This window comes from Pan troglodytes, chromosome 2 (genome assembly GCF_028858775.2).
Source record: "Pan troglodytes isolate AG18354 chromosome 2, NHGRI_mPanTro3-v2.0_pri, whole genome shotgun sequence".
Taxonomy (NCBI): domain Eukaryota; kingdom Metazoa; phylum Chordata; class Mammalia; order Primates; family Hominidae; genus Pan; species Pan troglodytes.
The window spans coordinates 189,569,415-189,594,960 of record NC_086015.1 but is presented as its reverse complement, the minus strand read 5'-3'; the positions used below and the strand labels follow the sequence as shown (position 1 = coordinate 189,594,960).

Below are 25,546 nucleotides of genomic sequence, written 5' to 3'. Positions count from 1 at the left end.
CCGCCCCCAGGGATCGATGAACTAAAAATAGCCGAGGCTTGTAAATGAACTGGAACCTTTTCTGCTGTGTTCTTAGCCCTTCACAGTCGTGGCAGGGACACAGGGAGGAGCACAAGCCAGAGCTGTTTATTTTTCCAGCCATGCCTGTTGGAGGCAAGCGCCCCCACCCCCTGCTGCTTGGTGGATTAATGATGGCATTTCCACCCTCTAGCTTCCCATCTCCTGTGAAGTACAACTTGTCCTGTTCCGGGACGCCACTTGGCATTCCTCCTGGAGGAAGCGGATTTTGAGTTGCATTTCAAAAGAAATGTACTGTCACACTGGTGTGCTCTAAATTAGCGATCTCCCAGGGCAGTCAGGATAAGTCCCATTCCCTGCAGCTACAGTTCTCCCTGGAAACATTCCCTGCCTGGCATGGTGACCGTCTCCTCCCGTCTATCTTCTGATATTTTTTGAATATAGCCTGTTAGGTGCTATATACCATGTAAAATATTGCCGGGTACTGTGCCAGAGGCTTGGAGTTCACAGATGAATTAATACGGTTTATTTGTAATTCCTCATTTGTCCTGAGAGACATGGAATAGGGGAAGTGTGTTCCCTGGGTCTTTTGGGTACTGCCCAAGAGTAGCCAAGGTCAAGAGCACAGTGAGAAGGAGGCAGCCAAGGACATCTCCAGGGGCTGGGGGTGAGGAAGGCATTTCCCTTGGGGTCTGGGGTCCCTGGGAGTGGCCTTGGCTGCTTCTGTCTTATGCTATATTTTGGCACCCAGTAGGCACTCCACACATGGTAATGGAGTTCAGTGGTTAAGAGCACGTGGTTTTTGGAATCAGGCAGACCTGGGTTCACAGCCTGCCTTATGCCGCTTGCAGGTGACCCAACTTCTCTAGGAGTATGTTTCTTCATCTTTAAAACAGGGTTAATGATAGAACCTTCCTGATAGGGTGATTGTGAGGATGCAATGAGACTGTGTGTCTAAATCACTTGTTCTCTTGCCTGGCACAGGGTAAACAATAAATGGCATTATTTTAAAATATAGTGTATTGGCTGGGCACGGTGGCTTATGCTTGTAATCCCAGCACTTTGGGAGGCCAAGGCGGGGGGATCACCAGAGGTCAGGAGTTCGAGACCAGCCCGGCCAATGTGGTGAAACCCTGCCTCCACTAAAAATACAAAAAATTAGCCAGGTGTGGTGGTGCATGTCTGTAATCCCAGCTGTTTGGGAGGCTGAAGCAGGAGAATCACTGGAACCCAGGAGGCGGAGGTTGCAGTGAACCGAGATTGCTCCACTGCACTCCAGCCTGGGCGACAAAGAAAGATTGCGTCTCAAAAATATAATATTTAATAGAACACTTGAGGTACAGTAAGGCAAACAGACCAGTTGACAATTGCCATTAAGAGATAGTTTATTACAGTTCCTAAAAGGAGGGTGCATGCCATGCCATGGGGGGAGAGGGCCACAGGGAAACATCAGGAGGCGGAAGGAGGGGTAAACTGTGGGCAAGAGCTCTTATTGTGGTTTCATGGGAAGGAACAGGTCAGGCAGGGTAAGGGGGCTTCAGATTGACTGGTTTAAATAATTCCAGTGGCTCTGGTGCATAGGGGCTGTCTCTGTTGTCTGGTCCTGGCCCTGGGATGATTAGGGCAGGTGAGTAGTGACCCAGAGCCTTATCATGGAGGTGGCTGGAGCTTGGGCTCTGGATTGATTGGTTTGCATTTCCAAGACATACTCATGGACAAGTTGTTCGCTGTCTCTAGGAATTGACTCATCCAGGGAGGGGCAGTCCCTCCAGAGTCAGCAAGGCCCCAGATGCCAAAGCATCAGAATACAGAAAGTAAAAGGCATGATTAATACAAGTACCTAGTATTTTTCTATACATATGTACACAGTACGAAGCTTAGTCCATAACATTGGGAAAGTAAGGTTACCTTTCTTCTAAATTAAGTTAAATCTTACTTGGAGACTTGATTCTGATGGGTACAGTAATTCACTCTCAGTTTCTTTTGGAGCTTCTCCTCACTGTCCAAACCTCAGCTCCAGGAAAGAGAGCAAAGGCCTCTCTGTCTTCTCCACCAGAGAAAAAGATGCAGGAAGGCGTCCCCACCCTTCAAGCCACCGTTCGTCTCAGTTCCTGCTGAGATGCTCGCTGTCCAGGCCCTCTTTGTTCCTCAGGCCTGGGAAGCCTGGTGGGGTTGCTGTTTCTCTGCCTTCTGTGCTACATGAGGGTTATTACAGAGGCCAGGAGTCTCCCAGGTGCACCATTCCCCAGATTCCTCCAAGTCTGGGGAAATGTGGTCATGGGTCTGATAGAAGTTCTGCAGAGGGAGGACATAGACGTGGTCATCAGCTCAACCCCAGAGCCCTTCCCCTAGCCCACCCCCATGGTCTGGCCCTTTGGCTTCCTCATCCTCAACATCTCAGAGCCACTCCTCCCCTCCTTGCTATTCTCTTGGCCTAGAACTCACTTTTCCCTCTTCTTTGTCCAACTTGAGTTCACATTTATCTAACATTTATTGAGAACCTACTATGAGCCAGATTATCTACGTAACTCCATTTTACCTCATTACATCTATTAATTCTCACAACAGCCTATAATATCCTATTGATACCCATTTTACAGATGAGAAAAACAAGGTTCCAAGAGGTTAAGTAATTTATTCACAGTCACACAGCTAGCAAAACCCAGCTCTATTTAACTGGAGAGCTGCTGTTCTGAACCAGTATGCCAGACTGTCTCATGCCAGGGTCACCTCCTCCAAGAAGCCTCCTCAGATTTCTCCCCCAACTTTGAACTAAGAATCTATGGGAAAACTCCAAGTTGCTCCTAACCAGACTGTTACGACTTTTACTTGTGCATACAGCTAAAGAACATTTCCCAACATCCCTCGCAGTTAGGTGTGATCATATGACTGAGTTCTCGCTAATGGAAAATTAGAATGAGTGAAGTGGTAAGGATCACCCCCAGGCCTGCTCATAAAAACCTCCCGTGTGCACTCTTTCCACATCAGCTTGCCCAAAGCAACCTTGGGGCCACATGTCGAAGACGGCGGAGCCCCTGGCAGCCTGGGTCACAGATGATTGTGTGGAACAGACTCCTCCCACCCCACCCAATATTGAATTGTTATGTGAGAGAGAAGTAAAATTTTATTGTGTTAAGCCTCTGAATTTATCTGTTTGTTTGTTTGTTTTATTTATTTGTTTATTTTTGATGGAGTCTTGCTCTGTCACCAGGCTGGAGTGCAGTTGTGAGATCTCGGCTCACTGCAACCTTCACCTCCCGGGTTCAAGCGATTCCCCTGCGTCAGCCTCCCAAGTAGCTGGGACCACAGGCACACACCACCACGCCCGGCTGATTTTTTGTATTTTTGTAGACACAGGGTTTCACCATGTTGGCCAGGATCGTCTCGATCTCCTGACCTCGTGATCCGCCCGCCTTGGCCTCCCAAAGTGCTGGGATTACAGGCTTGAGCCACTGCACCCAGCCTATCTGTTTACTTCTTACTGGAGCTGGTGTTACCTTAACTAACCTTTTGTTCAAATGCTGCATAATGGTTGATTTACATATTCATCAATTTTGAAAGACATTCTCTCATCCTCAACATACATAAAAATTACCTGAGGACCCTGTTATACAACAGATTTCCAGGGCTCCCCTTTCCCCAGGTTCTAACTGATCAAGTTGTGTGTGAGGTCCAGATACCTATGTTTTAAATAAGCCTTTTCCATGATCTTGAGGAACATGGCTCACACACAGATCAGACACTTGGACAAACTCCTCTCTAATGCCACCTCTGAGCCTAAGTTCTCTGTGTCTTGCCAGCAAGCCTGGGGTGGCAGTCAGAACCCACAGGCAGAGCTCATGGGGCCCTTTAGACAACCATTCGGATTCTCGGCAACGACTTTATGAGTGATATGGTATCCAGTGTATGTACTGGTCTGGAATTTAATTACCACGTGTTCATGTGTTTCTATAGGAAAATGAGCTCCAGTTTAATTACAAGCTCACCTGGAGATTAAAGTCAGTCTTAAGGAGAAATTATCCACACCGGCAGAGAAGGTATATATGTTGGTACCTGGATGCAATGTGAGGTGTGTCTCAAGAACCTGAAATAAGGCAAATAAGAGGGTCCTCTGAGTGGTCACCCTAAAACCAGCTCATGATAGATGATCTCAGGAGTGGCAGGAAAATCCACCTCAAAGAGGCAGCCCAGGGCTTGGGTCTGGCAGACTTGACCAGAACCCAATTGGGTGTATGAGTTCTCTGCTCCCCAAGCTTCCGTCTTTGTCCTATCTTCTCAAATCTTGAAATATCTGCCTTCCCCCTATACCATTATTGGCTTAACATTTCCCATTAAATGGACACCCCCCTACACACATACTTTTTAATTTTTTTAATATTGAAAAGGAAGCTCTTGTACAAGATGGAAAATATGTGTATGAAAATTAGGAAAGATCCTGGACTCAGAAAGAAAGTGATGCCCCCAAGAGTGAGAGGGCAGGGGTCAAAAAGACCAGAAGTTTGGAGGGCCTGCAGCAGGTGGAGGAGAGAGAACAGGTAAGGGGCAGGGGGGCAGCCTGGAGAGAAAGGAAGAACTCTCACCTGGAGGGAAAGCCAGCTGGGAGGGTGTAGAGGAAGACAAAAAGGGGTCCTAAAGGCCTGTCTGGGGAGAGAGCCCTGGGCGCTGAGAGTGTGGGCTGCAAGTATGGGGAGCCGGGAGAGAGCTGCAGGACAGTCAAGGCCAGAAAAAGCACAGGCTGGGCGCTGAGGAGGGGCCACAGCAGGGCAGTGTGGGCAGGTGAAGAGAGTTGGGGAGCAGATGCAGGATGTGTGCTCCCACAACACTGGGCCGTGGGGCTTGTCTTCCTGGGTCTGGCCCGGAGCGAGGTGGTACTGCCAGCAGCCAGGGAGAGAGATGATATGCTGGGGGCTGCATTTCATCCTTAGGGACGTATGACTTTAGCATATCCCAAGAAACATCTGTATCATCAGAAGGAGGGCTGCTGAGTGTAGACAAAAGAGAGTACAAGGAGCAGGGAAGCAAATGTCAGCCCTGCCCACTCCCAGCACCATCGATGGGGGACAGGGAGAAGGACCTACCTTGTTTGGTCCTAGAATGTCCATGAGGACAGGAGCTGTTCTATTTCCCACCATCTCTCCTGTGCCAACACAGTGCTTAACACACAGCAGGAGCTCAAAAGACACTTGTTGAATGAATGAGTGCCTCAGTGGGTGGGCAAAAGGTGGCCGTTACCCATATGGTGAAGATGGCAGAGTCAGGCTTAGCCCAATGTCATTAACCTTTGGATTCTGACAAGCACCTGGTCAGCTGCCAAGCTCTCAAGACCCTTTCGATCCACCTGTCTAAGGAGAGAAGCCTGCATTGGGCAGAACACAGATTTCACTCTGCAGGGAACATAGCACCTTGGAAAGTGCACATCTCTTTTCCAGCTTGAAATATCAGTCTCGGAGACTAATTCATTCTCAGTACTTTGGCAAAACTAGGCTTCTGAGTCTGCCAAATTGATACTAGGCTCTGTACCATGAACATTATGAAAATAATGGTAGTAAAACTGCTAAAATTATTGAGTGTTTATTCTATGCCAGTCATTGTATTACAGACTTCTAACATATACTCTCTGACTTAATCCTGACCATCGCGTGCAGTGACACCATCAGAGGGGTGAAGTTCTTGCCTAAGTTCACATGCTGTTAAGTGGTAGCATTTGAACACTGGCCGTGGGACACACCTGGACCTTCAAACATCAGTCATGCTTCTCCTCACTGTCTGTAGTGAATTTCACCTGGGGACACCCCCTCTGGAGTATGTGCCTCCCCCACTAAAATCTTTTGCAAGGTAGTGAAGAAGCCCTGGACTGGGAGACAAGCACCTGGATTTGACTTTTCTGTCTAAAATTTGTTGACTGTGTAGCTTTACTAGTTGTATAGCTTTGAGCAACAAGTCAGTCAGCTTTTTGAGCCTCAGTTTATTTAGTTGTAAAATAGAGGTGGCAATATTTGCTCAATGAATGAATGAATCCTCTACCTCATCCCTTTTGCAGTTGTTAAAGAAATCAGATAGTGTAGATGGCAACACTTTGCATAATACAAAACATTGCTTGTATTTGAGGGATTATAATTATACAGCCTCAAGTTGCTATTGTGATTGCTTTGGTTTTAAGAGAACAGCACTGCCTCTTTTTCCTTCTGCTCTGAGCCCTGACTTGGGATTTTTCTTTCAAAGGAGTCCCTAAGGTAGTGGCTCTGTCTCAACGAGGACTCCAGGAGGAGTCCGAGTCAGGCTACCCCAAGGAGGTGAGGACCGCAGGCCAGAGACAGGGAGGCAAAGAGGAAGGAGGCATTCATTCCACTTCCGAGGCAAGGGTGGAAAAATGGAAAACCCTCCCAGAGAAGGGAATTCCCTAGGTATTTGTAAGTAGTTGACTGCCCCTGGGATGGGGAGCATCTCCCTTACCTGGCCCTATCTCTAGGTAAACCCTACTTCCTCATGTTGGAGCTCTTTCTGCAGGTGATAATGAAACATCTTGCCTCTGACCCGCCCACTGGGGTTCCCGGCTGAGTAAGACGGCCTGGGATGCTGCCTCCCAAACACAAATTATCCTTAGGTTTCCTGAAATGCCAGCCTTGGGGCTGGACCTCAGAGCCTGGCATCCTCCCTCAAGCTGAAGGCCAATTTGCCCTTCAGTGACCTGGATGCCTGTCCAGGCTCTGGTCACCCCCTGTATGTGTCCACTGGGCCATAGGAGCTCATGTCATTCCTTGAAAAGCCCCAGGCCTTGGCCCTTCTCTTCAGGGAGGCAACCTTCACCCGGGACAGGGCCATCACCCCCTTGTCTTTTGGGCGGAAACTTCAGGCTTCTTAGAACCTTAACTTCAGCTCTTGACCTCTCTAGCTGTTTTCTTTTTCCACTTAAAGGGCAAAAAATCTTTTGCCAGGCTATTTTAGGTGAACTCACTGAAAAAATGAAAAGGCGAGGGGGAGAAGAAAATCAACTTTGGGACGTCATAGCTATTTTTAGCGAGATCTCCTCTCCCTCAAGGACTCAGGCTCTATTTGGGAACCTTGTGTCTTGGTGGGCAGCCAACCTTGTGTTTTTTCCAGAGAGTAATCCCCTGGCGTATGGCAAAGGCTCCTGGTCCTCCTCACTGTTTTTTTGGAGAGCAGTTAGTGACAGCCTGCCGTCAGTTCTGGCTTCCTGCTTGCAGGCCTCCGGCAACTCAGTGTCTTTCATACTTTGCAAAGCACTTTGCAGTCGGAACGACTGTCCTGCCTCTACAGGCTTCAGACACATCAGAAAGAGCAACTTTTAGTAAATTAATGAGTTTGTACCCAGGTCACATGTTGTTAGAAAGCATCGTTCATTGTTCGCTATCCTAAGAATCCTGGTTAACCTCAGAACTAAAATCATGTGAAATGTTGCCTGATCCGGGATCCTTGGTCCCACATATGAACCCAGAAAGTCATGCACATTTTTTCATTCAACCAGAAGAGGCAACTTTGGCTTTGAGATGTGTCACCATGAAAATTGGGGGGAAAAACAAACGTAAATCAATGGAATTGAAATCCAGGCCAAGAACCGGACTGAGGAGAGCTGAGTTCAGGTCAGGGAGGCCCAGCACTGGCAGGGGTGAGATTTGGTGTTGGGGGGCAGTCAGGAATGACACAGGGTCCTGACAAAATGGACCATGGACAGACCCGATATCTGCTGGTCCCACTTACTCCCAGAAAGAGCCATCAAGAATGATGAAGTGCTGCTTCCCAATATTTAGTTTAGAAGCCAACAGAGTTAGATGAGATTTCTGAGAATCAGATCTTGCTCATCAATTTGAGGGGCAGCAGATAGAGTACTCAGAAATGCTGAATATTTGCCTAAAGAGGGCAATATTTCTTGGGATACATGGGCAGTTTTTCTTTTCTAAAATGGAAGTAGGCTGGGCCTGGTGGCTTATGCCTGTAATCCCAGCACTTTGGGAGGCTGAGGCAGGATGATCACTTGAGGCCAGGAGCTCAAGACCAGCCTAGGCAACATAGCAAGACTCACCCCGTATCTAAACAAGACAAAATAAATAAAACAAAAAAGCCAGATATGGTGGCATGCGCCTGTAGTCCCCACTACTCAGGAGGCTGAGGCAGGAGCATTGCTTGAGCCCAGGAGTTTGAGGCTGCAGTGAGCTATAATTACACCACTGCACCAGCCTGGGTGAAAGAGCAAGACCCTGTTTCAAAAACTAAATAAATAAAATGGAAATGGCTTTTTGCTCTGAGTATAAAAATAATTTACGTGCATTGTGAAGAGAGTGTAAGTCATCCCAAACCTCACCACCCAAAAATAATCACAGTTACTGTTGTGGGGAGGAACATCGAGACATGCGCTTAGATACACACGTCTACAACTGTCCCTAAACGGGTTCACAGAATTCTTCGGGGATGGCTGTGCTTTTATTGTGGGAAAACTACTATCTGCTTCAACTAAATAAGATAGATAGAGGGGCCTAGATTGCCAGCAAGGGGCAGGGGGACAAATTTGTTTTCCTTAACACCGTCTATCATGGTGCAATCATGGGGAAAGTGGCCTGTTTATCTAGAGGGAGCTGCTTTCTTTTGGAAACACACTGATCCCGATTCAGGCCTCCCTTAGTTCTGCATCAGATGAGACCCTGCTCTTGAACTGGGTGGCAGGGGGTACTTGTATTTAACCTTTTCCAGTGGTGGCTAGGACCCTCTCCCTTACTCAGATGCTTCAAGATGGATGCCACTCCGGAACTGGCCGGGAGGGGACCAGCGGCTTCAAAGCTATGCACCCGGGGACCGCAGTGGCCATGATTTAAAGACCCTGCTTTACCACTTACTCTAGTGCCCCTAGCAATGGAGTGGGAAAGGACTGCAGGCAGAACTGTGCTCTTTCAAGGGCCTGGTGTTTATTTCTCTGAGCCATCCTCTGACCTTGGGTTATCCAATAATGATAATAGTTAACATTTGTTAACTACTTACTTTACTTTTACAGTATCTCATTTAGTGCTCATAACAATCCTATGAGGTTGTATTATCCTCATTTTACAGCTAAGAAACTAAGGCCCAGAAAGGTTAAATGCCTTACCCAAAGTCACACAGCTGGGGGAGATGTAACCCCAAGTCCACATCCACACGACTCCAGAGCCCAAGCCCCTAATCACTGTGTTATTCTAGCTGCCTCAGCAGTGACAGACAGTATGGTTTGTGACGGTTAATTTTCTGTGACAATTTAAGGAGGGAATGGGATGCCCAGATTAAACATTGTGTCTGGTGTGTCTGTGAGGGTGTTTCTGGATGAGATTATCAATTGGATCAGAAGTCCAAGATGAAGACACCAGCAGATTTGGTGTCTGGTAAGGGCCACTTCTTGGTTCAAAGATGGAGCCTTCTCCCTATGTCCTCACATGGTGAAAGGGCAAGGGATGTTTCTGGGGTCCCCTTCATAAGGGCACGAACCCATTCAACCCTAAGGACTTCATCACTTCCCAAAGGCCCCACCACCTAATACCATCACATGGGTGACTAAGTTCAAATATATGCAATGTGGAGGGACGCAAGCATTCAGACTATAAAAAATTCTTAACAAATTGTTACATAAAACGAGGAAATAAAAACATGCTCAAATTTACTCAAGCTAAGTGAAATGCAAACGAAAACTACTGTGAGATACCATTTTTCACATAATCTGTTTGGTACTACTGTAGCTAAGGCTGCAGAGAAAGAGTAACTCTCACGCATTGATGATAGAAACGGAAGTTGGTAGGACCACTATGATGGGCAATTTGGCACTATCTATCAAGATACAATGTTGAACCCAGCAATTCCACATCTAGGAATATACCTTATGGACACATTTACACAAATGTAAAAGAACACATTTGCACAAATGTAAAATAACACATGCACAAGGTTCATGGCACTGGTGTTTGTAATTGTTAAGTATACGGAAATAACCCAAATGTCCATTAATAGAAGACTAGCTAAATAATTTGTGATTTACAGAGAATGGTGAGTCTCTATGTTTTAACCTGGAAAAGTACTCAAGCTATGTTAGGTGAAAACAATAAGGTCAGAACTGTAAGTATACTCTAAAACCTTTTGTGTAAAAATGGGGCAGGAGAAATAGAATATATGTTTATATGTTCTCATATATGTTAAGGAAATTCTGGAAGACTATACAAGAAATTGATAACAATGGTTACCTGAGGCAGGGATGAGATTGTGTGAATGAGGACTAGGGGTGGGAGGGAGACTTTTTGCTACATATATGTAAATACATTAAATTTATAAACCATGTGCCTACATTACATACTCATAAATAAAAGGAAAAAAAGAAGTAAATAAAGAAGTTGGGTCAGGCGCGGTGGCCCATGCCTGTAATCCCAGCATTTTGGGAGGCCAAGGCATGTGGTTCACCTAAGGTCAGAAGTTGGAGACCAGCCTGGCCAACATGGCAAATCTCTCTCTCTACTACAAATACAAAAATTAGCTGGGTGTGGTGGCGCATGCCTGTAATCCCAGCTACTTGGGAGGCTGAGGCAGGAGACAGGAGAACCACTTGAATCAAGGAGCAGAGATTGCAGTGAGCCGAGATCGCACCATTGCACTCCAGCCTGGGAGACAAGAGTGAAACTCCATTTCAAAAAAAAAAGAAAAGTCAAAAAGAACAGAAGGCCCAGCCCAGCTTTATTCTCGCAACCTGGTCATCACTGCCAGGCTCCAGTGGCAACCTAGTGAACACAATGCTGACCTTTACCAACAATGGATGCTGAACCATGCCATACGTAACTAACAGAGATAAGTTAAGTTTGCAGAAAATAATAACATAATTAAAAATTTGGAGAACCTGAGGCAAGTTTTTGCAAGAGAAAATCATAAGCTCATTAATTTTCACAAGTGATTAGAGTGTTAATTAAATATCCTGTTAATGAAATAAATTTTATTTTTTGAAAGAAAATTGCCAAGAGGGAATAAGAAACAGTGTTAGCCCACCATTCTTCTCAGTGAACATATTCTCTATGAGAATTTTTTTTTTAACTTTCTTGGAATTCTTCTACATTCTGATGAGTTCCAGGTAAGTCTCCAGCCCTTTCTCCGTATTTCAGACTCATAACAGTCTACTGGACATCTCTCCCCAGATATCTCTCAGGCCCCTCAAACTCAACCTGTCTAAAGCTAAACTCAGCACACATCTCCAAAGCCTGCTCTCCATTACTTTAGGTGGCACTGCCATCTACCCAGTTCCCTACTTAGGAAGCTGGAGGGCATGCCAATTATTCTTCTTTCTTCCCTCTCCCCATCAATCACAATATCCCCCAAATCTTACCTCCTTAGTATTCCTTTACATATTGATAAATTCCCTTCTTCTTTTTTTATCCTATTATGACCACCATCACCTCCATCCCTTTCCACCTCTCTCGTGCTATTATAAGGGCTTCCTAAATGGTCTTCCTGTCCCCAGCCTGTCAAACCCATCCCTCTAGTTCATCCCAAATGACCCTTAAAAAATAAGTCTAATTTTGCCACCTCTCAATTGCAACCTTATAATGTCTCCTCATTGTGCATAGGCGAGGTCCAAGTTCCTTAGTGTGGACTCTAGGTGAGAGCTACTGTGCATCCCAGCGACCCCAGGACAGTTCCAGTTTATCCCTCTTGTCTTGAGGTCCCACTAACTAGCATCCTCTCTCACATCGAAGTATCCTGATTTGGACAGCAAATTATTTGGTCTCCCTAGCCCTAGGGTCTTCCACAATTTGACCGTTGCCTGCTTCTCCAGCTTTATCTCCTAACACTTGGTGTTCCAGAATGCCAGATTGTGGATCACCCACTTCCATATATGCCATGGTTTCTAATCATTGCACTTTTCCTCTGATTGTCTTCTCTGCCTGGATGTGAGAGGACCTTCCCCCTCCCTCACACTGTGCCTTGTTCACTTACACTCCATCTTGCCCTTTAAGATTCAGCTCAGCTTCACTCTTCCAGAGAGTCTTCCAGACTGTTCTTTAGGTAGTTTCCCATCTCTATATTTCTGTTATGTATTTAGCAAACTCGATATGTTTGGCTGTGTCAGCACCCAAATCTCATCTTGAATCTATAGCTCCTGTAATTCCCACGTGTCATGGGAGAGACTGGGTGGGAGATAATTGAATCATGGGGGCGGGCCTTTCCTGTGCTGTTCTCATGATAGTGAATAAGTCCCATGAGGTCTGACGGTTTTATAAATGGGAGTTCCCCTGCACACGCACTCTTGCCTGCTGCCATGTGAGACGTGCCTTTGCTTTCCACCATGATTATGAGGTCTCCTGAGCCATGTGGAACTGTGAGTCCATTAAACCTCTTTCCTTTATAAATTATCTAGTCTCAGGTGTGTCTTTATTAGCAGTGTGAGAACAGACTAATACAAAACTCTACTCTCAAATTTAGTAAATTGCATTGTAATTATTGATCTGTGGATCTGCCTCCCCTCACTAGATTATACATTTCTTGAAGGCAAGAACTTTGTCTCATATGTCTTTACACCCTCAGAACTTGAAAAGTTTCTAGATTCCTGGCACTGCAGGTCACAAGAGTGAAAGCACAGTGACAGAAACAAACTGAGTGCATTTGAGAAGCAGAAAGAAGGTCTGTGTGGCTGGAGCATAGTGAAGGGGAGAGTAGAGTCCAGGACGAGGTCACAGTGGGAGGCAGCAGCCAGACCATGTCAGGGCCTTAGAGCTCGGCGAGGTGCCCTGACTACCCAGACCACCAAGTGGTGTACTAGAGAGGGGGGAACGTGGGATTTGAAGTCTGCTGTACTTGAGTTAGACAATTTGCTTTTTTACCAGCTGAGTTACCATAGCTAACTTTTAAAAATGTCTCCAAGCCTCAGTTTCCTTGTCTATAAAGTGAACATAATAAAATTATAAATTTTATATAATATAATAAAATTTATATGACTAAATTGCAATGAGTAGTAAATGAGATAAAATATGTTAACCATCTAGCATAGTGCCTGGCAGATCTGAGCTGTTCATTAAATAAGAGTTATTATGACCATTTCTCAGGAGAAATGGACAGAAGGGAGCCCAGTTCCAGAAGCTCTGAGTCATACTCTCAGAAATTAGTGAGCTTCCTATGTCCTGAAAAGGGCTGAGAGATTGCAGCAGTCAGGAGACTCTAAGGTTAATAAAGTGTTTCAAGTCTGTAAAGTTCTGCAAAAGCAATTCTATATTGCAAAAGCCAGCATGCTTCAGGCACATGCCACCTCATTCCCTGCCTGATCAGAAATGTGTCCCCCTATTCTTCAATAATAAACTGACCATTCCAGTGTAATTCTGATTTTTATCATAAGAATCAATAAGACAACAGGGTTTATTTGAAGAATTTCACCCTATGGCCACTTTTGCAGGCACACATCCTTTCTCTCCCATGAGATCCTCTTGAGCAAACCTTCACTGGTGCTCACTCTCCCTCCCTCTGGGGACGCACCTCGTCACCCACAAGTTACCTCTGAAAGCAGGATTTTTTATGCCAGATATTACTTAACTTCCAACAGTCCCCATTACACAGCTTTCATTCAGTCAGGTAGGAATGATGCCAACACATATAATACTGGTACAGCAAGGAACCAGTCAGAGGAAACAATGACCATAGCACTGGGCAGGACCCTGCAACCTCAGTGCCCAAGTGATAGCCCTTTAGTTGCTGGATAGTGAGGAGGTCCTGGGGTACTGGCCAGGAAGAATGGGGTGCTGAGGAAGCACTTGGGTGGCAATTTACCAATCAGACAACATTTTAGCAGTCAGTTCAGCCTCAGTGTGTATCTGCTGCACACCAGGTGGGAACAGGTGAGTTTGTTCATCTGCAGGAATTCTATTGAGCAGTTATCATTGCTTCATTTCCCACACGCCCATGCCTTTTTCGTCCAGAGTAAGCAAAATGAGCCTCTAAAGCAATATGGTGTGGTTGAAAGGTGCCCAGATGGAGAGACAAGACCTCTGGCCCTGGTTTGGGCTTTGCTTCTTACAATCTGTGCAACAGTGGGCAAGTTAACTTCCTCATCTGTAAAATAAGATAGTCATGCTCACTTAGTAGAAATGGCATGAAAATGCATCAAATATGAGAATGCATATAAAGTGCCAACACGATGCCTAGCACCTAAGTGGTGAAGACATTGCAGCTTTCATCCCTATTCTCTCTAGCAGCCTGAGAGCAGTTTTCCTTGGGTGCCATCAGCCTTTCAAAGGGAAGTGGAGTCATGGAAGCTGCCCTCTGAGTTGTGTTTTGGAGGATCTAGTGCCTAAAGTCAACTGCTGGGTGGATGATCTCAGGGAGGGGCGATGAGGGAGGACAGCTACCAGCAACCTTCTTCATCCCACCCTCCCAGCCCCCAGGGGAGGCACCCACAAATTCCAGCTTCTGCAATCCATTTTGAAGAGGGATTGTAGGGCACCAGGCAGGGGTTTAAGAAGTGGGAGAGCAATGCTTGATGACTCACTGCCCAAAGACCATGAGGCATCTGGGGGACAGCAGAGGGTTGGAGGGATTGATGCTCACCTTGTTCCATCTTGGTTTTCCTTGCTTCCTGCTCACCACTGCGTTTGGGCAATTTAATGGGGTTGCCATGGGAACCTGCATGGTAGAAAGAACAGAATAAAGCAGTCTGAAGACTTGGGCTTGCGAATAGCCAAGACAATCTTAAGCAAAAAGAACAAAACTGAAGGCATCATGCTACCTGACTTCAAGCTATACTACAGGGCTACGGTAAGCAAAACAGCACGGTACTGGTATAAAAACAGACACATAGACCAATGGAACAGAATAGAGAACACAGAAATAAGGTCACACACCTACAACTATCTGATCTTCAACACACCTAACAAAAACAAGCAATGAGGAAAGGATTTTCTATTAAAGAAATGATGCTGGGATAACTGGCTAGCCATATGCAGAAGATTGAAACTGGACCCTTTCCTTACACCATACACAAAAATTAACTCAGGATAGATTAAAGACTTAAATGTAAAAACAAAAACTATAAAAACTCTGGAAGACAACCTAGGCAACACCATTCTGGACATGGGAACTGGCAAAGATTTCATGACAAAGACACCAAAAGCAATCGCAACGAAAGCAAACATCGACAAATGGGATCTAATTAAACTGAAGAGCTTTTGCACAGCAAAGGAAATTATCAATATAGTGAACAGAATGGAAGAAAACTTTGGCAAACTATGCATCTGACAAAGGTCTAATATCCAGCATCTATAAGGAACTTAAACAAATTTACAAGAGAAAAACCAAACAACCCCATTAAAAAGTGGGCAAAGAACATAAACAGACACTTCGTAAAAGAAGACATACACGTGGCCAACAATCACATGAAAAAAGTTCAACATCACTGATCATTAGAGAAATGCAAATCAAAACCATAATAAGATACCAACTCACAACAGTCATTATGGCTGTGATTAAAAAGTCAAATAATAACAGATGCTGGCAAGGTTGCAAAGAAAAAAGAATGCTTATACACTATTGGTGGGGATGTAAATTATTTCAACCATTGAGGAAGACAATATGGTGACTCCTCAAAGACCTAAAAACAGAAACACCATTCAACACAGCAATCCCATTACTGGGTATATAACCAAAGGAATAGAAATCATTCTATTATAAAGGCACATGCATTTATTGCAGCACTATTGACAATAGCAAAGACATGGAATCAACCTAAATGCCCATTAATGGTAGACTGGATAAAGAAAATGTGATACATATACACAATGGAATACTATGGAGCCATAAAAAAGAACAAGATCATGTCATTTGCAAGAACATGGATGGAGCTGGAGGCCATTATCCTTCGCAAACAAACTCACGAACAGAAAAACAAATATTGTGTGTTCTCACTTATAAGTGGGAGATAAATGATGAGAACACATGGGGAATGACATATACTTGGGCCTATTGGAGGGTGAAGGGTAGGAGGAGGGAAAGGATCAGAAAAAATAACTAATGGGTACTAGGCTTAATGCCTGGGTGATAAAATAATCTGTACCACAAACCGCCATGACATGAGTTTACCTATATAACAAACCTGCACATGTACCACTAAACTTAAAAAGTTAAGTTTTTTTTAAAAGACTTGGGTTTGAATACTGGCTCTGCTGTTTTCTGGTCATATGGCCTTGGCCATGCCATTTGACGCCTATTTTCTTCCCTTCACAACCTTCACTTCCTGAAACATAGAGATCCTGCCTACCTTGTAGAGTTGTGAGCTTTGCAAAATATGTACATGAAAGCAATTTGTATAATGCACTCTCAAAATATCACGTTAGGATATTTTGAAATGTGATTGTATTTGCTTAATGTAACCTGAATTTCTCTAGACTACCAGCCAGTGAGGTACAACTCCTTCTTTCACCAAGTGTCTATGGACTGGAGTTGTTTTATGTAAGTAATCTCTGTTCCCCCACTTCCAATCAAATTCCTTGGGTTAGAGTCGATGGGTACAACTGTCGTTGGGGTATCCATGGAATTCATATACACAGGTTCCAAATTTCACGAACAGTTTTCTGTTTCCTTCTTAAAACAAAAATTTTCTATTCAGACCTAAATTAAAAAGAATTGATTCCATGAAAAACAAATCAAGGAGATTTTATTACACACCAATTTAATAAAATTGAGAAAGCCATTTACTCTTAGGAAAGCATTTTATGTGTCTGGAAGAAATATTTTGATGATGATAAGTGAGGTCAGTTGGAACGGGGGGAGGGTTTTGAAGGCCTATTCAAATATCAGATGACTGTCACTCTATTGCCTTTTTTTTTTTTTTTTTTTTTTGAGACAGAGTCTCACGCTGTTGCCCAGGGTGGAGTGCAGTGGTGCGATCTCGGCTCACTGCAAGCTCCGCTCCCAGGTTCACACCATTCTCCTGCCTCAGCCTCCCAAGTAGCTGGGATTACAGGCGCCCACCACCACGCCTGGATAATTTTTTTGTATTTTTAGTAGAGACGGGGTTTCACCGTGTTAGCCAGAATGGTCTCGATGTCCTGACCTCGTGATCCGCCCGCCTCGGCCTCCCAAAGTGCTGGGATTACAGGCGTGAGCCACTGCACCCGGCCTCTATTTCCTTTTTAGAAAGGTAGGTGGGTCTAGGTGGTCAGATTTTATCTGTTTTCCTTAGTCTCAAGATGAAGGTAAGCGTGTGAAACTAGGAGCTCTTCCTTATAAGAGTACGTAAAAAATATGATGGGGTGAAGGTGGTATCTAGGAAGAAGGAAAGAAGAACCCGGAGGAAAAACTCCTCCAGCCACATAGAGGCTTCTGATTTAATACAAATCAGAAGTGGTTAAGAGATGTATTTACTAAAGTTGTTTGCGTAGGATATACCATGTAAAACTTTCTTACATCTTCCCTGTGGGATCTTCAGTAAAAGTCTGTATTACTCTCAGTACTTTGGAATGAACTATTTCTTCTTACGGGACACAAAGAAATGCTGAATTCTGCAAATGGATTCTACAGGGAACAAAGAAAATAGGACAGAGCCAGAGGAATAAGGGAAAGTCAGCATGTGGATTATACCTATAAATTGCAATCAATATGAGGTTGAGGAATTTTATGCAACTGTTAAAAATTACATTTTTGGAGAATTTTTAACAACATGAGAAATGATTTGTACGAAATAAATTTAAAGAACAAGGTTTAAATTGTACATATTCTATGATTTTAATTATGTAAAAATTAGAGAAACAACTAGAAAAAATGTACAAGAATGTTCACAGTGATTGACTCAAGATGGTGGAATTACGATTACCTTTTTCTAATGCTTTATGCTTTTATGTACTTTCCAAGCTCTATACAACGAACATACCTTACTTGAAAATCAGGTTTCTCAAAAATCCCATTTGATCTATAGAAATGTTTGGTCCTATTTTCACTCTCAATCATGTCTCTAATGAAATCTGAGGGAACCACAGTGGCCCGGGAGAAAGAAAGGGTGAGACAGAAGTTGAGAAACCCTAATTCTGCTGGAGCTGATGGTTCTAAGGTGCAAATGGACTGTTCATATAAGACAGAGAGGGTACTGCCCTCAGATAACTAGGGCTGGCTGTGCACCTGTGGGACCCAGTACAGTGAGTGGTTGGAAACTCACAAGGATGGTGATTACAGGTAACCAGTAGATGCAGGGTAAGACCATGGACAGTGCTTATAGGTCTTAGCAGTGACTCTTTTCTTCCCCATTTGAAAAAGTAATTTCATTTTGTATAATTTCAACTTTTATTTTAGATTCAGGTGGCACATCTGCAGGCTTGCTACATAGTTATATTGAGTGATGCTCACGTTTGAGGTATAACTGATTCCAGCTAGTGAGTATAGTACCCAAGAGTTAATTTTGGGGGGTTTTTGTTTTTTGTTTTTTTGGGTTTTTTTGAGACAGAATCTTGCTCTGTCACCCAGGCTGGAGTGCAGTGGCGCAATCTCAGCTCACTGCAACCTCCGCCTCCTGAGTTCAAGTTGATTTTCCTGCCTCAGCCTCCTGAGTAGCTGGGATTACAGGCAGATGACACCATACCCAGCTGATTTTTGTATTTTTGTTAGAGACGGGGTTTCACCATGTTGGCCAGGCTGGTCTCAAACTCCTGAACTCAAGTGATCTTCCCACCTCAGCCTCCCAAAGTGCTGTGATTACAGACATGAGCCCCCGCACCTGGCCAAGAGTTAGTTTTTTAGCCCTTATCCCCTCCCTCTCATCCCCTCTAGTAGTCCCTAGAGTCTATTTTTCCCATCTTTATGTCCATATGTACTCAATGTTTAGCTCCCGCTTACAAGTGATAATATGCAGTATTTGGCTTTTTGCTCCTGGGTTAATTTACATTGGATAATTGTGTCCAGCTCATCCATGTTGCTTCAAAGGACATGATTTGGTTCTTTTTCATGGCTGCATAATATTCTGTGGTGTATATGTACCACATTTTCTTTATTCAGTCCACCATTCATGGACATGTAGGTGGATTCCATATCTTTGCAATTGTGAATAGTACTGTGATGAACATATGAGTGTATGTGTCATTTTGGTAGAATGATTTATGTTCTTCTGGATATACACCCAGTAATGAGATTCCTGTGTTGAATGGTAGTTCTGTTTCAGTTCTTTGAGAAATCTTCAAACTGTTTTCCACAGTGGCTGAAGTAATTTATATTTCCATCAATAGTGTATAACCATTCCCTTTTCTCTGAAGCTTTGCCAGCATCTTTCATTTTTTGACTTTTGAATAATAGACATCCTGACTGTTGTGGAATGGTATCTCATTGTGGTTTTGATTTGCATTTCTCCAATGATTAATAATGTGGAACAGTTTTTCATGTTGGTTGGCCACCTATATGTCTTCTTTTGAGAAGTGTCTGTTCATGTCTTTTGCTCACTTTTTAATAGTGTTGTCTTTTGCTTGTTCAATTGTTTAAGTTCCTTACAGATTCTGGATATTAGACTTTTATGGGATGCATGTTTGCAAATATTTTCTCCCATTCCGTAGGTTGTCTGTTAACTCTGTTGAGAGTTTCCTTTGCTGTGCAGGAGCTCTTTAGTTTAACTAGGTCACACTTGTCAATTTTTGTTTTTGTTATAATAGCTCCTGAGAACTTAGTCATAAATTCTTTCCCAAGGCCTATGTCCAAAATGCTATTTCCTAGGTTTTCTTCTAAGATTCTTACAGTTCAAAGTCTTACATTTAAATCTTTAATACATCTTGAGTTAATTTTTGTATAATGTATAAGGAAGGGGTTCAGTTTTAATCTTCTGCATATGCCTAACTAGTTATCCCAGCATTATTTATCGAATAGGGATATCTTTCAGCATTGCTTATTTTTGTTGACTCTGTCAAAGATCAGATGGCTGTAGGTGAGCAGCTTTATTTCTGGGTTCTCTATTCTGTTCCATTGGTCTATGAGTCTGTTTTTGTACCAGTACCATGATATTTTGGTTACTGTGGTCTTATACTGTAGTCTGAAGTTGGGTAATGTGATACTTCCCGCTTTGTTCTTTTTGCTTAGGATTGCTTTGGGTATTCAGGCTCTTCTTTGGTTCCACATGAATTTTAGAATAGTATTTTCTTGTTCTGTAAAAAATGACATTGGTAGTTTGATAGGAATAGTATTGAATCTGTAGATTGCTTTGGGCAGTATGGCCATTTTAACAATATTGATTCTTCCAGCTTATGGGCATGGAATATTTTTCCATTTGTTCGTATTGTGTATGATTTCTTTCAGCTTTGTAGTTCTGCTTGTAGAAATCTTTCACCTCCTTGGTTAGATGTATTCCTAGGTCTTTTTCTCTTTTTATAGTTGTTGAAAATGGAAATGTGCTCTTGATTTAGCTCTCAGCTTGAACATTATTTGTGTATAGAAATGCTACTGATTTGCATTTTTTTAAAATCCCCCAGAGCATTCCTGAAAAAATGCTACTAATTTTCTGTACATTGTTGTTGTATCCTGAAACTTTACTGAAGTCATTTACTAGTTTTACAAGCCGTTAGATGGAGTCTTTAGGGTTTTCTAGGTATAGAATTATATCATCAGTGAAGAGAGATAATTCAATTTCTTCTTTTCCTATTTGGATGCTTTTATTTCTTTCTCTTGCCTGATTGCTCTGGCTTGGAATTCCAGTACTATGTTGAATAGGAGGGGTGAGAGTGGGCATCCTTGTCTTGTTCCTGTTCTTAAGAGGAATGCTTTCAGCTTTTGCCTGTTCAGTATGGTGTTGGCTGTGGGTTTGTCATAGAGGGCTCTTATTATTTTGAGGTATGTTCCTTCGATGCCTAGTTTGTTGAGGGTTTTTATCATGAAGGAATTTTGGATTTTATACAAAACTTCTTCCACAGCTACTGAGATGATCATATGGTTTTTGTTTTTAATTCTTTTTATGTGGTGAATCACATTTATTGATTTGCATATGTTGAACCAACCTTGCATCCCATGAATAGAACCTACTTAACCATGGTGAATTAACTTTTTGATGTGTTGCTAGATTTGGTCTGCTAGTATTTTGTTGAGGAGTTTGCATCTATATTCATCAGGACTACTGGCCTGTAGTTTTCTTTTCTCATTGTGTCTTTGATCTGGCAGTGACTCTTGATGGAGACTCGTGAAAGTTTGTCTCAGCCAAGCTCAGAACAGAGATCCAGGGAGACAGGGCAAGACAGGGGAACAGAGGCTAAAACCTCAACATATAGTCAAAAGAAACATCGGAGGATATGAGAAGGTTGTGGTTTGGAGGTTATGTGGATATTCGGGACTCATTCCCTTTCTTTAATAATTTATTGATGCATCTACCTATTCCTTCATTCATCCAACAAACATTTATTGGGCCCTCCAACCTAGATACTAGAGATACAAAGCAAATAAGAGATTGTCCACAAGTTATTGGATTTATGCCACATCCTTTCACCTTGGTGGTGCTAAGGTCATGAGTAGAGTACACTGAGGATTTTTATGGTCTTGACCAAGTTTGTGGATAAAGCATGTCAGTTACTCCAGTGTAGTGTCAGTTACTTGTCATTTTTGTCAAGTTCAATGCCTCCTGTGTATGGGGCCTGGGAAAGGGTTTACAACCATCAACCCTCCTTTAGATCATTCACACCTTGTCCCACGGCTTCGTGTCACACAGAATTAGAGAAAACAAGCATTGGGAAATGTCAAGCCTAGCAAGGGCCACAAAAGTTTTTCCCAACCTGACCCTGAATTGCATTTCCTCAGGATTGTGTGCTGATATCAGTAGGAATCTGCCCAGGATTATGTCCAGGAAACACAATTTAATGAAATCAGTAAATGATTCCTGGCATGAATATGTCGAGCTTTAAAGGTCACAAACAGTCTTTAAGTCCATTATATCATGTATTCCTAACATGACAACAACAAGCTAGTCAGGGATTGTCATTCCTGTTTTACAGATGAGAAGACAGGCTTGGAGAGGTTAAGTCCTCTGCCCGTCACCAATAAGTGACAAACTGGATTTCCAATTCAGGTCTTCATCCTACCTCCAGGTCTATGGCTTTTTTTTTTTAATTACAGCTCATCCAGAGGGTCAAGATGATACCCCACACCTCCAAGGGAAATGGCAGGCCCATGGCGTGTTCAGAATGCAGGGTATGGATGCAGAAGAACACATAGGTGTTGGGGGTGGGATGAGGCTGAGTGTATTAGTTTCCTATGGCTGCTGTAAAAAATTGTAACAAACTTAGTGTCCTAAAAACAAGTTTATTGTCTCATAATGGTGGAGACCAGAAGTCCAAAATCAGTATTACTGTGTGGAAATCAAAGTATATCCACAGGGCCACAATCCCGCTGAAGGCTCTAGGAGAGCATTTATTCCTTGCCCCTTCCAGCTTCTGGCGGCTGCTGGAATTCCTTGGCTTGTGCCTGCATCACTCATTCCAGCCTTCAAGGCCAGCATCCACAAATGGCCTTCTCCTCCGTGTGTGTCAAATCTCCATCTGTCTCCCACTTATAAGGACAGATGTGATTGCATTTAGGGCCCACCTGGACAATCCAGAATAATCTCCTCATCTCAGAATGTTTAACTCCATCACCAGGCACAGTGGTTCATGTCTGTAATCCCAGCACTTTGAGAGGCTGAGGTGGGTGGATCACTTGAAGCCAGAATTTCAAGATCAGCCTGGGCAATAGCGAGACTCCATCTCTACTAAAAAATAAAATAATACAAGAAAATTAAATTTAAAAATTTCACTTAATCACATCTGCAAAAACTCTTTTTCCAAGTAAGGCGCCTTTACGGATACCACGATTTGGATCTGATCACTTTGAGGGACACTACTCAGCCTGTACTGCTGGGCTAGGGGCTTGCACACTACAGCAGCTTCTTCTGCCTCTGGATAAATGTTCAGTTAGAGATTACTATATTTGAGGAAAAGGAAATATAGTGACAAAAGAATTTTGGGAAAGCCATGTAAACGAGAGTAAGACTAAGACAGGCTTCCTTAAATAACATGTTTGGTAATTATAGCCCCAAGCCAATGTATTGATTCTGTCTTAAATCTGATGCTTCTTCCTATGCACCTGCAGAGTTGGCTCAAGTTCCCAGGCTCTTAGTCTCCTTTCTTTCCAACCAAATCCAGGGAAAATGTGCAGGCTGAACAATCCTGGAAAACCAAAGTTGAAAAGGTCCCTAGAGATCAACTTGGTCTATCCCCTCCTCCACTGATGAAGAGACTGGGGCTTAGTGAAATTAGGTTTACTGAGTCCCCTTCCCCCAGAAACCAGTACTTCCATTACTTGAGTCTGTATTTTTAAAGAACCAGCACAGCATCCCCTAATAAGGCCTTCAGGTCTGGGACACAAAGATCAAGGCAGGAGTAACCAGGATTGACTGAATCTATAGAAATTATCTCAGGAGAGAGAACCCAGCTGTGTGGTCCCTCCTTGCGTATCCTTTTTGAGCCTGGCTATGGCTCTTTCTGCTCATTCTCCCTGATTCTCTGTTCTATCTTCTCTTCACTCTCTCCCTTTGATTGTGCCACTGCCTCCAATCTCACTCTCTCCTTACTTCCCCCAGCCCTCAGTCCTCACAGCCCAAGTAGGACGCTCTCCTCTCCCTACTCTCCCTTCCTCTCCCACTCCCTCCCCAGCATTCTATTCTGACTTCCTTGGCAATAGGCCTTCCTTTGTCAATTTCAAGGCCAATGTAATGGAACAGAGAAGAATAGTGGCTTTGGAGGGCGAAGAGTTTTTGTCTGTTTGTTTGTTTGTTTTGTCAAGTTCAATGCCTTCAAAACTGAGAGAGTATAGGGATATGAGGGAGGGAGGCTTACCTTAGCTACTCTGTCTGTGAGTTTCATTTGCATGTATTTTACTGTCACCAGAATGACGAGTAGACATCTAGGCATCCCCTTATATAACTAAGGCTTGTGTGCATGGGCAAAACAAGGCCCCAAAGTTAGGGCATTTGAGTGGTCAGACTGAGAGTTAAAATCCTGTCAAAGCTCCAACATCGTGATTAGCCATGCAACTTTTGGACTTACCTTTTCACATCTTTGAAAATCAGGAATAATATCTACTTCACATGATTTTTGTGAAGTATAAACGGGATAATGCCTGTGAAATCCCTTAGCACAGAAATTAGTGCTGTTTTGTCAGTTAATAAACATCATGGAACTCATGATATGTGAGTCACTTTTTCTATGAAGCCATTTCTGACCTCCTACTCCCAGGCGAACTGACCTCTGTTTCCTTAGTGCACCCTTTGCACCTCATTTATGCCCCTGTCTTGGAATCTATAATCATTATTACCCTACTCTACCCCCATCTGCTCACACCCCTGCCTCTCTCTAGAGGCTCTGAGCCTCTCCAGAAGGGAAGTGCCTTTTACTCATCTTTGTAATCACATGGCCAAGTATAGTTAGTGACTGGTTCATGGAAGATGCCCCACAAATACTGGGTAAATTTATTTGAAATGGTGAGAATTTCTGAACATAAGCCTTTCAGGCCAGGATTGCTTTTTATTTATCAGTCCAGTTTCTGCCTCCTTATATTGATTAAGATCCATGGCAAAACCCATTGAAAGGCATCTGGCTGTAGTAGCCCCAGAAGATTCTGTTGGCTCTGGTCCACCCCAGGCAGACAGGCCTTATTGAGAGAGGTCAAACCCTTTAGCATGCTGGCCATGCCCAGATTGCTTCCTCTCCAAGCTGGCATGGGGGTACGCCATTCGATGCAGTCATATTGTTGAGATGACAAAAGCTCAAGTGAGATCCATGCGCCTCTCCAACATTTCCACGGGGGCTGCCTTCTGGGCTCTTTTTTTAACCTGGGGACAGTCTTTTCTGGCTGCCACCAGAGTCCTGTCTAGATGTGATGGGTAGAAGTGCACCCGGGATCACATCTAAACAAGAAGAGTTCTAGGGTCTGGAAGTGCCAGAGGTCATTCTCCAAGAATGTCTGTCGGACATTGTCAACACCAATATTGGAACTTGGGAAGGAATAATTTGTATGCCAAATCTGAAGATAACATTGAAGATCAACAGAAGAATGAGCTACAAAGAGATAGCTGGGAGTGTCTGAAATAGGTCAAGGGAAGAAGTGGGAAACTGGCTAAGTGGTTACTAATAACTAAAACTACCACATACTAGGAAACTGCTAGTGCACCAGGCACAGGTATATATTTTATCTTTTTAATCATCATGGCAACATATATAGTAGGCTTGCACAAGAAGAAACTGAGGCCCACAGAACTAAATAACTTGCTTAAGTTCACACAACAAGCAGATGGCAGAAAAGGGATCAAGGCCAGGCAGTGGGCCCATATTCCACTCCTACCACACTCCACTGCCAATATGGGTTGGAGGAGATGTGCTGTAATGCCTCTTCATGTTGTGCTCAACAGGGGCTGTACAGGCATGGGCCCAGCTGATCTGGGGATCCACAGTAGGTGGAAAGGTGTGGCTCACTAGATGTCTTATACTAATCCTCTTATCCCCCTTATAGCCTATTTCTGGCTCTTGTATCAGTGCTGGAGTCATGTCTT

At 43.6% G+C, this 25,546-nt stretch overlaps 1 long non-coding RNA gene across 3 annotated transcripts in view; it reads right to left on the bottom strand.

Moving 5' to 3' along the window:
• Window positions 1-1,393: 1,393 nt before the first annotated feature.
• Window positions 1,394-25,546, bottom strand: part of LOC134809628 (uncharacterized) — a 51,639-nt gene continuing 27,486 nt past the window's right edge. The window contains exons 1-3 of one of the 3 annotated variants that reach the window (XR_010155890.1): window positions 22,546-22,703; window positions 14,566-14,640; window positions 1,394-2,313 (exon numbers count right to left, since the gene is read on the bottom strand). This is a non-coding gene — a long non-coding RNA (uncharacterized LOC134809628). Of the gene's footprint in view, window positions 2,314-12,899; window positions 14,071-14,565; window positions 14,641-22,545; window positions 22,704-25,546 lie in introns of those variants that run through there. The other 2 variants (XR_010155891.1, XR_010155892.1) reach the window with 2 other exon arrangements.